Raw genomic sequence first — 17,439 nt, 5'->3', positions numbered from 1 at the left:
CGCCTGCAAGATTTACCGCCCGAGTTCGGTCTTCTGCCAGAAGGGCCCAAGAGAAGGAACGCTGCAACCAACACCATGGTGCAAGAAACAACGTCGCCAATCATCCTGCAGCAGCCCCGAGAACCGCCATCGTTCCGGGGAGCCCCCGCTGAAGACCCCGAAGAATGGTTGGAGAAGTTGGAGCGCGTCCGCATCTTCAACAGGTGGGACGATGAAGAAACGTTCCGGCATGTCTTATTTTACTTAGAAGATGCTGCTCGAACTTGGTTCGAGAACCATGAGAGCTCTTTGACCGACTGGACTCAATTCAAGAGGGAGTTCCTTAAGACCTTCACTACCGTGGTGAGAAAAGAGCGAGCTGCGCTTTTGCTTGAAACTCGAACGCAGCACCCCAACGAAGGAGTCGTGATTTTCGTTGAGGAGATGAAGCGACTTTTTCGTCGTGCGGACCCTGAAATGACCGAGGAAAAGAAGCTCAGGTTTCTAATGCGAGGAGTGAAGCAAGAGCTTTTTGCTTGTCTAGTCCGTAACCCTCCGAAGACAGTGGCCGAATTCGCGTCTGAGGCGGCCGCGATGGAGAAGACGCTAGAAATTCGAACCAGGCAGTACGACCGCCCTGTCAACGCGCTGTTCTCGGAGACCATCGGTGCTGCAAATGGAAGCTCCGATACATTGCGAGAGACCATCCGAGCAGTGGTCAGGGAGGAGCTTCGGAAGCTTTTTCCAACGACGCCGCAACCTCAAGTGGCTTCCCTGACCGACGTAATCCGAGAAGAAGTCCAAAACGCACTGGGAACTTCTACGCCGTCGGAAACACCCCGCGAACCACAAGCCATGACCTACTCCTCGGCTGTTCGTCAACCCCGCCCTGCTCCAACCCGTCGTCAAGAGGCTGAGCCATACCGCCGTCCAACGCCGCCCGCCCGACGCCCTGTAGACCAATACCAGACGCCAAGGAAGACCGACGTGTGGCGAACGCCCGATAATCGCCCGCTGTGCTACCACTGCGGAGAGGCCGACCACATCTACCGTCGCTGTCCCTACAAGAGGCTCGGTTTGCGAGGGTTCTCCGTCGACGCCCCACGCCCCCGATACGGCCAGCGCCCTGCTGAGATCGAAGAATACCTCTCCAACACCAACCGAGGACCAGCCCGCTTCAACCGTTCACCGTCGCCCTACCCGTCTCAGTCACCAAACCGCCGCAGCACTGCTGACTTCTCACGTGGAAGGTCCCCCAGCCCACGCGGGGGAAACTAAAAGCAGCAACTTCGGGAGGTAAAGTTGCACAACGGCGGAAAAATGAAAACCCTCCAACGACGCAGCGACTCGCTGAAGACCATCATTCACGACATGCCCTCATCCCGACGACCCGACCTAGCCCTAACGAGACTCCTGAACACGACGACAGCTACACGGCGCGACGCGTACCCGACCTGACCAAGACGTCCGTTGAGAAGACGACGACAACGACGATGCACAGTGCCCGACCATCAACACGTACAAGCAGAGATACGACGCCCCGACGAAGCCGCAACTCGAGGACGACTGCATCTGACGTCAAGGTGTCCATCGACGGCTTTGACGTAGTCGCCCTCGTAGACACGGGAGCTGACTATTCGGTAATGAGCGGACCATTTGCGTCTAAACTGAAGAAAGTTATGACCAGATGGGACGGTCCGCACATACGCACAGCAGGAGGCCACCTCGTGACGCCAAGTGGAACGTGCACATCGCGCGTCACCATAGACGGCACAACGTACCCTGCGGCGTTCGTCGTTCTGCCTAACTGCTCCCGCGACGTGATTCTCGGAATGGACTTTTTGACGGACAACGGCGCAATAATTGATCTGCAGACCAAGTCGATAACATTTTCCTCCAATCACTCCACGACGCCGCAGCCGAACCCCGATCACCGTGCTGCTGTCAGGATCGCCGACGATCACATCACCCTGCCACCCCGCGCAAGCTTGATGATCGCCGTCTACTGTGAGGATGCTGCTTCTGACATCGACGCTATCGTAGAAAGTGATCGAAGGTTGCTTCTCGACCGCGGTGTCTCCGTCGCAAGAGGCATTGCGCACTTTAAGCAACGCCAATCTCACGTTTTGGTCACTAATTTCACCGAAGAGTACCAGCATTTAAACAAGGGAGCTGCAATTGCGTTCCTCGAAGAAATGCAAGAAGCAAGTGATGTGATCGCAGTCGCCGACTTTGAACGCACACCCGTAGAAACATTCAAGCTCCCGCAGCCATTCGACGTGAATCCGGCGCTACCGCAAGAACAACGGAAAAAATTATTGGCTTTGCTGCGTCGCTATAGCGAATGTTTTTCGTCGAGCGCAAAACTACGTCAGACCCCTCTAGCGAAGCACCGAATAATAACCGAAGATGGAGCCCGACCTACCCGACAGTCACCGTACCGCGTCTCTTCACACGAACGGGAAGCCATCCGGACTCAAGTCGACGACATGCTGAGCGATGACATTATACAGCCATCGAAAAGCCCCTGGGCTGCGCCCGTCGTACTCGTAAAGAAAAAAGACGGCACATTAAGGTTTTGCGTTGACTACCGGCGACTGAACAAAATCACGAAAAAGGACGTGTACCCCCTCCCCCGAATCGACGACGCCCTCGACCACCTCTGCCATGCGAAGTACTTCTCATCGATGGACCTGAAGACCGGCTACTGGCAAATTGAAGTGGACGAGAGAGACCGAGAGAAGACTGCATTTATAACCCCAGACGGCCTATACGAGTTCAAGGTGATGCCGTTTGGGCTGTGCACAGCACCAGCGACGTTTCAAAGAATCATGGACACTGTGCTAGCTGGCCTTAAGTGGCACACCTGCCTCGTATACCTCGACGACGTAGTGGTATTCGCCCGGACTTTCGACGAACACCTTGCAAGGTTGGAGTCTGTACTCGAGGCCATTCGTACGTCGGGGTTGACGCTGAAGCCTGAAAAGTGGCGTTTCGCATACGGGGAACTCAAGTTCTTGGGCCACGTCGTCAACGCCGCGGGAGTCCTACCTGACCCGGCAAAAACTTCAGCCATTGCGAACTTCCCAAGGCCAAAAGACAAGAAGGGCGTGCGGAGATTTCTCGGGCTGTGCGCATACTACCGGCGCTTCGTCGCAAACTTCGCACGCATTGCAGAGCCACTCACGCGCTTGACGAAAGATAGCACCCCTTTCAGCTGGGAAAACGACCAAGAAAAAGCATTCGGCGAGCTGCAAAAACGCCTGCAAAGCCCGCCCGTGCTCGCTCATTTCGACGGAAATGCCGAAACGGAAATGCATACGGACGCCAGTGATATAGGCTTGGGTGCCGTCCTTGTCCAAAAGCAAAGCGGCTGCGAAAGGGTAATCGCCTATGCTAGCCGTGGTCTGTCGAAGGAGGAGAAAAACTATTCTGCCTCTGAGAAAGAGTGCCTGGCTATTATATGGGCGATTTCAAAATTTCGCCCATACGTGTATGGAAGGCCATTCAAGGTTGTAACAGACCACCATGCGCTGTGTTGGCTCGCCAATTTGAAGGACCCCTCTGGCCGTCTTGGGCGGTGGAGCTTGCGCCTGCAGGAGTTCGACGTTACAGTCGTTTATAAATCCGGCAGGAAACACTCCGACGCCGACTGCCTGTCCCGCGCCCCCGTCGACCCACCACCACAAGACTCTGATGAAGACAGCGCGTTCTTCGGGATCGTGACGGAGAGCGACCTAGCCGCCCAGCAGCGTGCCGACCCCGACTTACGCGTCATAATCGAGTACCTCGAGGGATGCAACGTTGCCGTTCCTAGGACCTTCAAACGCAGTTTACCAGCATTCAGCCTGAGAAACTCCGTCCTTGTGAAGAAGAATTTCAGCCCCGGAACAAGAGCGAATTACCTTCTCGTCATCCCCGCGGACCTTCGTGACGAAATTTTGGAAGCGTGCCACGACGACCCGTCTTCCGGACATCTGGGCACAGCCCGCACTATCGGAAAAATCAAGGCGAGGTACTACTGGCCCGGCCTTACCTCTGACGTCACCCACTACGTCCGGAGCTGCCGTGACTGCCAGCGACGAAAAACGCCGCCGACAAGACCCGCCGGACTTCTGCAACCGATCGCCGTCCCATCGAGACCATTTCAACAGATTGGAATGGACCTTTTAGGCCCGTTCCCTACGTCACGATCACAGAATAAGTGGATTGTCGTAGCGACAGACTACATGACGCGCTACGCAGAGACCGCCGCTCTTCCGAGGGGGACTGCACAAGAAGTGGCGAAGTTCTTTATAAGCCAGGTTGTGCTGCGACATGGAGCCCCGGAAGTTCTAATCACAGACCGCGGAACGGCATTTACTGCGGAGCTGATGCAAGGAGTATTACGCTACAGCAACACGGATCACCGAAGAACGACGGCGTACCACCCCCAAACGAACGGACTAACAGAACGTCTGAACAAGACAATCGCAGATATGCTGTCAATGTACGTTGACGTTGAACATAAGACTTGGGACGAAGTGCTCCCGTATGTCACGTTTGCGTACAACACGGCTATCCAGGAGACGACACAGCTGACGCCGTTCGAGCTTGTCTACGGTAGAAGGCCGACTACGATGCTCGACGCCATGCTTCCGCACGTAGAAGACGACGACCTCAACGCCGACGTCCACGGATATCTTCAACGTGCGGAGGAGGCCCGCCAGCTCGCTCGAGTTCGTATAACGGACCAGCAGCTGGTGGATGCGGGCCGCTACAACCTCCGACGCCGAGACGCCGAGTACCAACCAGGGGATCGTGTGTGGGTTTGGACTCCCATCCGACGACGCGGACTCAGTGAGAAGCTCCTGCGAAGGTATTTCGGACCCTACCAGATTCTACGACGTGTTGGCCAACTTACCTACGAAGTGATCCCCGATGGTGACTCCGGCACATCACGACGACGCACGCGGCCTGAAGTCGTCCACGTGGTACGCTTAAAACCTTTCTACGGACGATGACGAACTTTTATTTTCATTTGTTCGGACTGTCGCTTATGTTAGCATCGGGTCGATGCACTCTTAGAGGGGGGGTAATGCCGCGAACCATACATTGGGTTTGTTTATTTGTGTTTTGCTTTTACCGCCCGGCTGCGCCGGTCTGTGTTATCTCTGCGCCAAGGGAAGCGCGTGTTCCATTCTTTCTTTCTGTGCCGCATGTGTTATCTGTTGTGATAGGGAGAGCATTCCGATCTAATGTGAACAGCCCAGAATAATCTTCTTGGATCTACTATGTTCTCGATGCGAATCGACGTTTCGAGAACCACGCGCGCCAAAAGATAAAAAGCCTGCAGTGCGGACGCCGGGGCATTCGATTCGACGACATTCGCCTATGCAAGTCACTTTGTTGACCGCTGCTTCGCCGCCTCTGTATTCTTTTGAGTTGTTAGGGGAGCACAAGTTCGCTCCAATAAACGTGTTTCTCATTCAACACCACTGCATCGTCCTTGTCTTCGTGACAATATTGAACCTGTCGAATCCGTCTTCAGCCTCGACGTTTCCGACAACGCACCTTCACAGCAGCTACATTCGCTGAACGCGATTGGTCCCACCGATACGCCCACCTCTGACGACATCTTCCAGAAGTCCATCGCTTCCGATTTAGACCCCCCGCAACGCAAAGACCTTCTGGCTCTTCTTAGGAAGTTTCAGTCGTCCTTTGACTGCAAGCAAGCTCCTTTGGGCAGAACATCTACGGTCGCCTATCACATTGACACAGGTACCCACATGCCGTTGCGACAGCGACCATATAGGTGGTCGGCATCGGAACGTGGCGTGATTAGTGAGCATGTTGATGATATGCTCCGACGTGGCGTCATCCGACCTTCTCAAAGTCCCTGGTCGTCGCCTGTGGTCCTAGTAACGAAAAAAGATGGGTCACTCCGATTCTGTGTTGACTATCGCCGCCTTAACAAGATCACCCGGAAAGACGTTTATCCCCTTCCTCGAATAGATGATGCCCTTGATTGTTTGCACGGTGCTGAATACTTCTCCAGCCTTGATTTGCGCTCCGGTTTTTGGCAGGTCCCGGTTGCTGAGTCTGATCGACCAAAAACAGCTTCTGTCACGCCAGACGGCCTATATGAGTTTAATGTAATGCCGTTTGGCCTGTGCAACGCTCCCGCCACGTTCGAAAGAATGATGGATAACATCTTGCGTGGTCTCAAATGGCGGACATGTCTCTGTTACCTATACGATGTCGTCGTGTTTTCTTCGAGTTTCGAGACTCACCTGACCCGTCTGCACCAAATATTGACATGCCTAACTGCTGCAGGGCTCCAACTGAACCTTAAAAAGTGTCGCTTTGGTGCTCGCACATTGACTATTCTCGGCCATGTCGTGTCAAAGGATGGCATCCTACCAGATCCCGAAAAGCTCCGTGCTGTCGCCGACTTTCCCAAACCGACGTCAATGAAAGCCCTCCGCAGCTTCACTGGGCTGTGCTCGTACTTTCGGCGCTTTGTAGGAAATTTTGCGTCTATCATTGCGCCACTGACCAAGCTCCTCGGTGGTGACAATGGCCTGTCCTCGTGGTCCAAGGAGTGCGATCAAGCGTTTACAACCTTGCGGCGTCTGTTGATTTCGCCACCCATACTGCGGCACTACGATCCAAACGCCCCTACTGAAGTCCATACTGATGCCAGCGGCGCAGGACTCGGTGCGGTGGTCGCTCAACGCAAGCCTAACTACGAAGAGTACGTCGTCGCGTACGCTAGCCGGACTCTTACAAAAGCTGAACAAAACTATTCGGTTACCGAGAAAGAATGCCTTGCCATCGTCTGGGCTCTTTCCAAATTTCGACCCTATCTCTACGGCCACCCTTTTGACGTGGTGACCGACCATCACTCGGTGTGTTGGCTGTCGTCCCTCAAAGACCCTATCGGACGTCTTGCTCGTTGGGCGCTCCGCCTGCAGGAGTATGATATTCGAGTTGTTTATAGATCCGGCCGCAAGCACTCTGATGCGGATGCACTGTCTCGCTCTCCGGTGGCTGGTAACCCGGAACGTCTTGCGGGAACCGATACGCTGGTAGCGTCATTGACCTTCACCGACATAGCTTCCCGGCAGCGCAGTGATCCATGGATTGCGAAGATCATCGAGTTTCTCTCCACTACACCGACTCCTACGCGGCCCAGGGCTCTTCGACGCTATGCCGCCCACTTCGCCATACGGGATGACCACCTTCTCTATCGCCGCAATTAAATGCCCGATGGTCGGAAGGGGCTTTTTGTGATTCCGCGCAGTTTACGTGCGGATGTATGTGTTGCTTACCATGCTGACCCCCAAACCACTCACGCTGGACTTGTTAAAACGTACACTCGCCTCCGCCAACGATACTATTGGCGTGGAATGTACAGCTTTGTTTGCAAATACATTCGTGCTTGCACTGACTGTCAGCGCCGCAAGACGCCTACACCGCAACCAGCCGGCCCTCTGCAGCCTTTGTCATTACCCCATCGTCCTTACGATCGTGTCGGCATCGACCTGTACGGCCCCTTGCCAAGCACTCCTTCCGGCAACCGATGGATTATTGTTGCGGTCGACTACCTAACCCGCTACGCCGAAACCGCAGCGCTGCCAGCCGCTACGGCGCGTGATGTTGCTGGGTTCGTCTTGCGGTCTCTTGTCTTGCGGCATGGTGCACCCTGCGAATTACTCAGCGACAGAGGGCGCGTATTCCTCTCTGAGGTTGTTGAATCCCTCCTCGCTCAGTGCAGAATTGTTCACCGCACTACGTCCGCATACCACCCACAGACGAACGGCCTGACCGAGAGATTCAACCGCACACTCGGAGACATGCTCACCATGTACGCCGCTCGTGATCATTCAAATTGGGATGTGGTGCTACCTTTTGTAACGTTTGCTTACAACACCGCCGCACAGACCACAACTAGCTTTTCACCATTTTTTCTCCTCTATGGGCGCGAGCCGTCTTGCACAATGGATACAATACTACCGTACAGCCCCGATTCGTCTGAGTGCCACCCTATTTCGGACCTAACTCGACAAGCCGAAGAGTGCCGCCAGCTCGCCCGCTCACTGACAACAAATGACCAGGGTCGCCAGAAGCATCTTCACGACAACGACCACGCCTCATCTTCCTTTCGTGCTGGCGACCTTGTGTGGCTGTGGGTCCCCGCTACAACACCGGGTCTATCCTCCAAACTGCTTTCGAAATATCACGGCCCCTACCGTGTCCTCAAGTGTACTTCTCCCGTAAACTACACCGTAGAACCACTGACGCCCTCTACAGACCTTCGCTGTCGTGGCAGCGAAACCGTCCACGTCAGTCGCTTGAAGCCCTACTACGACCCCGCAGTCGTTTCATCGCCGTAAGTCGCCAGGATGGCTCCTTCTTCACCGGGGGCAATTGTAATGGAGATTGCTTGAAGTGCTCTCGCCGTCCAATCCCTCTTCACCCACCGGTCAATCCCCGAATGAGCATGTACCACGGATCAACGGCTGTCATCACCGGTGCCTGATCGCGTGGCTCGAGTCGAATCCTCTGGCTGGTTCACCTTGGACGGTTTTGCCTCTTGATCCCTGTCTAGCGGACTCTGTCTTCCTTCCAATCAACCCCTTTGCAATATATATATATATATATATATATATATATATATATATATGTATAGATATATAGCTATATATATCTATATATAGCTTAAGCTTTCTATTTTTCTTTCTTTTTTTGTGCTTTGCCAGTGTCGCACTTTGTGTGTGAGTACGAACATTTCATGCTAGAAATGTCTCTTTACGCGCGCGAGTATGTTCTGCGTTTTTTCCTGTTATCTTTCCATTGTGCCTACTCGAGACTGCAGAAACTGATTGGTGCAATTCGTCTGCGCATATTTGGGTGTCTGGTTGTTCTCCTGTTGACCTACTAGCGTGTTAGCGTTCAGTATGCTTGCAATGTTTGTGCGTAGTTTACGTGTGTGCGATATGATATTGACTTTTCCTTTTCTTGTTATGGTTTTTGAACTTGCACGTGTATTGCGAACCTAGTCGTCATAAGTTGTTCTGATGATTTTTTTTAACTCGTGATGTTGTGATGAATGATCTCTAACTCTTTCCTTTGTTACCCCCCTTACTCAATGCCCTGAACGGGGGCCTGTAAGGTATTTTAAATAAATAAAAAAATATATATTTATATATAGCGAATCAGAAAATGGAAAATTAGGGGCTCCGTGAATTAAGACAGAAAATAAGGGTTGGCAGTCAAGAAACCCTCGGAAAGCAAAGGGGAGGTTGTGGTAGGTCATATAAAGAGATGAAGAATTTTTTTAGTCGAGAAGAAAGTGGTGAAAAAATGCCCGTCGGGTGGGATCAAAACCCACGAACTCCAGAATATCGGTCTGGTGCGATAACCACTACGCTACCGGCGGGGCTGTTTCCCCAGCACTTTCTCGGGTATTTATGTTAAGGTATTTTTGTTTCCTGCACTTGGGGGTGGTAGCCAGCGCCACTCGGACTACTCTGGGTGAAGGGGACCTTCTTTTTAACCCCCGGGCCTTGACTCGAGGGTCTACGACACGTCGAGAGTGGTCAACCAGCGTTGAACCTTCTTAAGCTCCCTTTGGCACCAAGACTGCCAGAACAGAGGCCCTCGCTAAGCATGTAGCGAATCCAAAAATGGGAAATGAGTGGCTCCGTGAAATAACACAGAAAATAAGGGTTGGCAGTCAAGAAAACCTCGGAAAGCAAAGGGGAGGTTGTGGTGTGTCATACAAAGAGATGAAGAATTTTTTGAGTCGAAAATAAGGTGGTGAAATAATGCCCGCCGGGTGGGATCCGAACACACGACCTCCAGAATACCGGTCCAGTGCAATAACCACTACGCTACCGGTGGGGCTGTTTGCCCAGCACTTTCTCGGGTATTTATGTGAAGGTATTTTTGTTTCCTGCACTTGGGGGTGGTAGCCACTGCCACCCGGACTACTCGGGGTGAAGGGGACCTTCTTTTTAACCCCCGGGCCGTGACTCGAGTGTCTACGACATGTCGAGAGTGGTCGACAGCGTTGAACCCTCTTAGCTCCATTTGGCACCAAGACTGCCAGAACAGAGGCCCTCGGTAAGCATGTAGCGAATCGGAAAATAGGAAATGAGGGGCTCCGTGAAATAAGACAGAAAATAAGGGTTGGCAGTCAAGAAAACCACGGAAAGCAAAGGGGAGGTTGTGGTGGGTCATAGAAAGAGATGAAGAATTTTTTGAGCCGAAAAGAAAGTGGTGAAAAAATGCCCGCCGGGTATGTATTGCAGACCTTATAGCAAAGGTGCAATGCACGCTAACGGTTATATAGGATGCTCACATATGGGTAAGCGAAATATGCCGCTGAACTTTTGTGCTATTTAAATGCACGCAAACCAGAGGGCTTTTATTTAGGCGTATTGTCATAAAAAGAGAGTATGCATTGTAGGCATCCGATAAAAAGAAAGAAGAAAAATGTTCCTTTCGCTCGAGCTCACGGCGAAATTACAGCATTAAAGATTGTCGTAGCCCATGGACACAACAATGAGTGAGCGTAAAGTATGGCATGAGCAGCTCAAGCAACTAATAACAATATATGAATAAATAAATCATTCAATCAATCTATTGCTGACTAGTGTGCCCAGAAAAAGCCTTTGGGCTTGCGCACAAAAAAAAACGAAATAAAATTGGTGAAGCAAAAGTGCACCTCAAAGAAAACAAATAAACTTATGGTTACATTTAACGAAGGTTCCACACACATGCAGACAAACACACACCAATGAAAGTAGTGCCTGTAGCAATAACAGAAGGCAAGTGAATGGGTATTTCACGTGCACACACACTGGTACGAGAAATATGGTGAGGAAGTATGTGAGCTGTACAAAAAAGGAGTGATAAAAAAATGCAACTTTGGATAGACAGCATAAAAGGAGTTTCTAATAATAGCTCGTGGTAGACATCAAAAGACTTACTTAAATAAATGTGAACCACACCATGTTGCCCTCTCCTATGAACAGCAGCCGAGGCGGGCAGCAAGTTATTGACAGAATTGGAGGGGGTAGAACGCAAAATTTAAAAGCCTGGCTGCTAAGGTATTACTACGTGTTTTACACTTAACGTAAGTATCGTATGCAATTCTGTCTCAATGAGCTTCTCACCTGCGCACCGAAGAGAAATAAACCGGTAGTTGGTAGGGTGCAATTTTGATCCTCACATAAAAACAGGAACAACTCGGTTAGTTTTGATTTATTATTGAAATATACATGTCAACATCGGTTTAAGGTGTTCACCAAACGCTTTAAGTGCTTCGGAGGAAATGCTATCGGGGTCACAAAAATGATGCCTCCATTCCCTTTAGGGATTTCCTAACACTACTTTCTGAGAATAATATATCTGAGTATTTATACAGCCCAAGATGTAGTTGCGATGGGCCAGGTACGTGTTTCTTGAAGTATGCGGAACGGAATTGTTCTTTAATGGCATTAAAACATTAGATATACACTGTCCCTTTTCATTGAGGGTGGTAATATTTTCTGAGGAATTTTGTTCTGCTTGTGGATAGATGTTGCCCGAGAAAGCAGTAGCATCCCTTCTTGCGCTAGCTTCAACTGCGGGGATGAAGTTACACATAACACGTTTAGGCAGATATTGAAAATGACACCTGGGTTCAGAAAACTCATTACCATTTTTCCACCACGTATACTTAGCCTGTCTGTAACCTCTATCTTTCCTGCATGGTCTCGTTGTATTTTAGCGGAAAAGCAGTGCGGAAAAGTTCCTTTGTTTTCAGTTACTTAAGGTACAAATATTCTGAAACAGTTGTGCAGAACTTCAGGGAAATGTTAAGTCGGCTTGTCAGCGTAGTATGGTTGGTTATTGGGGATGAGTCAGTGTCATTGAGAAATTGTAACAAACCCCACGATGATGATGATGAATATTTCTATTGGTTGTCCCTTTGTATTGGGGTGTTGACATGTCATCTTACCAACAAAGACTAATTTAGCTATGCTTGACACTCTTGGTTTATTACTAGCGCTGCTTAGGGCAGGCACAAAAAGCTGATTAGGCACAAAATACTATTTTTTGTTACAGGTGATAACTGTCTTAGGCAATATTCCCCTCTCTGCTTTTCGTCCACCAGCATTCTAATCTTCTTTTTGTCCCCTCGACAGCCTTAAAGTTAACTTCCTCTGTGAAACCCTAAATCGTAGCGCTTCTGAAAGCCGAATATTTTCTTGATGTAGATTTGGATGGATACCCTCACATTCTAACACTATTTGCCGCATAGTTTCTGTTTTTTCCGCAGACCACGCATACCCCATCATTTTTGAATACTTCCCTACGAAGCTGTTGGTTCGCTGGCAACCTGCTCGAGCCTCGAAAAGCGAAGCGCTGCCCTTGTGAATTACCGTTGAAATTTTCTTTTCTGGTGTTCAATATCTCGGCCCGGTACATCTCTAACGACGTTTTAGCTTCCATTTTCCCTCCATTTATTTGTTTCAATCTGCATTGCCTCTTTTTTTGTTATCTCGGCTGTTTTGGAATCTCCCCTGTTGTTTCCGTATTTCATCGTTAGCCTTCCAGCTTACCATAACCACTGCGTGTCCATGCTTTTCAAGTAGAGGTACTTAAAAACCTTAGCTGCCCACCGTCGTTGATTCATTGCTCTCAACCGCATTTGAAAGCATATTTGCTCTGTGCTTCTCTAACTTCAAACGACACCCAGCCCATATCGACAGCCAGCCCAGCCCGTAACTGCTTCGTTAGTTGTTTGTCCATGCGCGCCTTAGGCCAAACCCCCTATACCATTCTCTGGTTCACTTGAAGGCCTGATAGAACGTTTGGTTTTAAGCAGAGTGCAGCATTCGCAAACGTGAGACCCGGAACCATGACTCCTTACCACATTCTTCTTACTACTTCCTATTTGTTATACTCCCACAGCGCTCTTGCTTTATTATAGCTGCATTTCGGTTTCCCTTAACCTTGGGTTGCTCCTCGTGAGTTTTTAAGTAGTTATCCCCTTCGTTTATCCACACTCCCAAATATTTACATTCCTTAATTCTGGGTAATTCACCTTCCAGGCTAGACACTACATCAGTGGTAGCGTCATTGAAAACCATTATTTCTGATTTTTCTGCACTAAAATTTAATCCGAGGTCTCTGGCTTCCTGGCCGCGAGCAAAGTAGAAATCACTCCTTCGTGCTTTGTGAACAGGAGAACCATTATGGTGGAGGGATACTTTAAAGAGAGATTATGAGTATACGGGAATGAAAATTCTCAGGCGCTATTGGTTCTGTATGGCGTTGCATAACATCGGCATCTTTTTGTTTAGTCAGACACAAGTCTTAAACATTCCCAAAATAATTTTTAATGAAGTTTCACCTCTTTATTGAGGTAAACAAAAAAGACTTGTAAGATGTCACGCTTCTGAAGAATTGTACTGTTCGCCTGAATGTCCCATAAAATTCCCGCAATGTTAAATAAAAAAATTAGGATTATTGTGTGAAGTTACAATATTGAAACTCTATTATGGGTATTTTGAAATTAAAACGGCTGAATCTCGGGTGATATGTATTGCCTACTTAGTAAAGGGTCTTCACCCCCGGAACGTAGCACCTCCAACCTGATTCACTCTTCGTATCCTTCCGGGTCGATCCTCCACCTTACCTTTGTTTTTCCTGCGAGGGTCATGGTAACGCTGAAAACTCGATAGTTTTGGAGGAATAATGAAAGATTTAATAATGGTATGGAAGAACCAGGTCTCTGTCAGACTTAAAACAGAAGAACTTGACAAGACAACGTTAGAAAAAAGCGCAGGAGACTTATTTCGAAGTATGCAAACATTTTTGTAAAAATGTAAGCGGTTGGTCCTGGCCATGAGCATGCTTATAGGCGGGCGTCATTTTATCATGCAGCTGTCCACAGAAACGTTTGTACAAAAAGTGCCTAGGCAAATGCGCCGGGTCGCTTTAAAGTAGGGTCATAGAAGGTAATTTATAATGAACCGTAAGAGCCGTGTGGAGGTTTCTGCAATTTGCAAGAAAGCGGCACTACCCCCAAAGCAAAGATGTGCGGAAAAATTTGGATCGAGGTTGTCATCGGGATCAACTCAATTACAAAGACTGCTTTCAGGGCTTGGGATGGTCGAGTGCCGTCAGTTCCCCATTAACAGATCACGTCCAACACCAGCGGACGCCGCGGAGAAAGCATCAGATCACAAGCGCGTCATTTCATTGGTGGACACTTCTCTTAAGGAGTCTGAGAAGCCGACGTCAACAGCTTGTGGAGGCAACGAGGCGCACTTAGTCACAGAAGGTACAGAGCCCGGCGTAAGCCGGGTCACGAGTTGTGTTTCTGCGCCCGCTCCACCTGGGAGTTGAGGGAAGGCAGTCAAATGAGAAGGAGAGCGAGCTGATCCCCGAGTTTAGTTAAATCCGTGCGCAGTTAACACACCTCTTGGCGCAGTTTCTTCACGACATCCGCGTAAATTGGTTGTAAATCGTCACCATCCCGAGCTATGAATGAAGACGTCCCGGAAATCTGTTGTAAACGACTACAAATAGTGATGAATGAGCGTGTAAACTGTTTCTCGTAGTCTCAGAGGGATTGTCGGTTGAGATCGGCTACTGTCACAAGATAAGGGTACCTTGAATAGGCACTCTCTTCTCTATTGTTCCGTGCACCGCCATGATCGCTAGTCTCTTGGCGTTACGTGAAATTTGTTTACACTACGAAGCTTCATCCGCGCCGCCATTTTGTTGTTTATGCGTTTTAGTCGCTCAGCTGTGCTAGCTATAGCTCGTCTATGCTTTTGCGGCAGCGCGATAGACGTTCTTCCGAACACGAATCATATATATTGCGTGTAACACAACTGAAGAAGCTGAAACGTGTACAAAGATGCTGTTTTGCTGTACCTTCGGCAGTGTTGTAAACAAACTAATCTGTTGAAGCTACAAGCGAGGCTGCATAGCATGCAATCTCGCCTCACTAATACCGGACGAAAGGACCGCCATTGCCGATTTGCGTTCTTCAGTGGCGGCACTCCAATACCTTATCTATTGACTCTACTCTCGGCTTCTGTGGAGCCAAATGCTCCTGCCCTGCCAAGCCTGACGAATGTGCTAGACGTGTTGAAAAGTAACTGCCCATTCACTGACGCTAGTTCCGCCTATTCTTTATAAATAAGCTACAAATATAACATAACAGACGCCTTATCATCTATACTGCTCTTGGGATTCCTGTTAGGTGATTTTCTCAAGCGAATTTCGATCTCTATGCTATATAACTGATTCTCCTGATACACGTATGGCGATTTACGGCTTGGGGTCTTGGCATTTTTTCTACGGTGATCAAACTGCTATGGGTAGATGTATACAGCTTTGCTGTAAAATGAATGAGCGAAGATTGGACTGAAAGCCCATGAGGCTCTCCACATTACAGATAGGCACCAATAAACAGTTTGTCTGTTCGACCATGCGTAGCCCGGCTATGCGAAGTGTGGCGGGTGGAAGTAGACGAAAACTACAAGTTCAACACCCCCAATCTGCGTGAAACATGTTATGTTAACGTCACTTTTATCTTTTGTGTCAAAAGGCACAAAAAATGCAGGCAGAGTCCCACAGTAAAAAGTTGATAATATATTCTTATTGTTTTGAATAAAAAGGTTCCAACAAAGTGCGAAGAAAAAGATGCATTACTGTTAAAACTGAACTTTGAATCATTTAAACTCTTTGTGTCTGCTCAAAGAAATACCTCTTTTTGTGATGCAGGGTTGAACATTAAATTTAACGTTCAGTTTTTTTTAAATATCTTGAAAACAGCTTTTTGTACCTTGTTAATTATTCTTGGGCGGTATTACAGCGGGTACACTCGACACCATCTGTCAAAATATTTTAAAATTACGAAATGTAATGCGGGTGAAACTTTACTACATATTTAAGTCAGTCATACGTACTTGCTAATCCGCATATTATCTCACTTTTCAGTTCAATGATGTATGTATATTCAACATATAAACCTTTTATTTTTCAACACAAGAGTCAAAACGCCACAATTACAAACTTTGGCAAGACGATACTTCTCTCCTCAAGAAAGCAGTTTGAAAATATAACATGAGTTTACTGAGGTATTAATTTGTGTTTGTGAGAGGTGCTTTAAAAATTGGCCCGGCAATATTATAATTACCCTGACAACAAATGCTGCGTATGCGAATGTGTGGTGAAGTATTGGTATTGCCTAAACGGATCGGTTGTTTATCGTCAGGAGGAGGGCTGGCAAACTTTCTTTATTTAGGAAAAAACTTTATACAAATAATTTTCTATTCGACACTTCCGTGTATATTGACGGGCAAGGAAACATCAACCAGCAAACAAGGAGTTGTCTGAACATTGAATAGTATTACACATGGGTTCTGGTAACAGACACATTAAAAAAACTAGTTAAATACACTCGTGACCGAAATAATGGGTCTTAATTCAACTGATTGGCAAGAAGTTACAGATCGTAAAAAAAACGCAATTTAGCTTCCCTGCAAGATGATGCGTGGTTGTTTTGAGCGATGTACAGTTTGTTGATGTTTATGTGGTTCACTCATTACATGTCATGTTCACTTATAGATATTTAGTTCCAGTTTGTATGTTATGTTTCGCTCTTACTTCCTGGATCCTTTTACGCATTTATTTGTGGTATTTGTTAAACTTGTACTCTGCCTTTGTTAGCCCACCTTACTCAATGCCCTCTAAAAGGGCCTGTAAGGTATCTGCCAATAATAAATAAATAAATAAATAAATAAATATATTTCTCATGAAGTGCGCCTACCACTGTGTCACAATTCATTTTTTTAAACTGGTTTTCTTAAGCCACGGGATATCACCACATGTTGTTCATAGCAAGACACCGTGCGTACTGGGCCGAAATTCTTTAAGAATAAACAAATTGTATTAACAAATGATATTCACACTCTCTACTGCCTCTGGCGAACACTTTTGTTTTGATTTTATTGGTCCGCATGAAGAGTGCCACCACCCCATGTCGTTTTTCCTGGTGTGTTTGTGGCCCCAAAAAAGTACCCTTCACTACAGGTACTTTTTTTTGTTTTGGTATTCCACCGCGCCCCCAAAATTCCAGGAAAAGCAATTTTTTTTCTAACCCGGAAGCACACTACACGAATAACTCCATTCCTTCGTATGTAAGATATGGAATTTCAAACCTATGCGAAGGTGATAACCAAATCAATTATGCAATGCTTCGTCTAGAAGGTTAAGGAGGAATAACATCAACTGAATTTTTCCCTTTATGGTGCCTTGTAGAAATACCGAAACGACACGATGTTCTTCTTTCGAGGTGTCCGTCTCAAGAAATCTGGTTCTGCCCTGTCTTCAGTTGAATACTCCCTTGTCCGCTAATGAGGTTAATGAAAACCAAAATATTAAACGTGCGTTATAAGCGCCCCT

This window comes from Haemaphysalis longicornis, unplaced genomic scaffold (genome assembly GCF_048455015.1).
Source record: "Haemaphysalis longicornis isolate Haplotype H1 unplaced genomic scaffold, Haemaphysalis longicornis Haplotype H1 scaffold_11, whole genome shotgun sequence".
Taxonomy (NCBI): Eukaryota; Metazoa; Arthropoda; class Arachnida; order Ixodida; family Ixodidae; genus Haemaphysalis; species Haemaphysalis longicornis.
Note: the sequence above shows the minus strand (reverse complement) of the source record.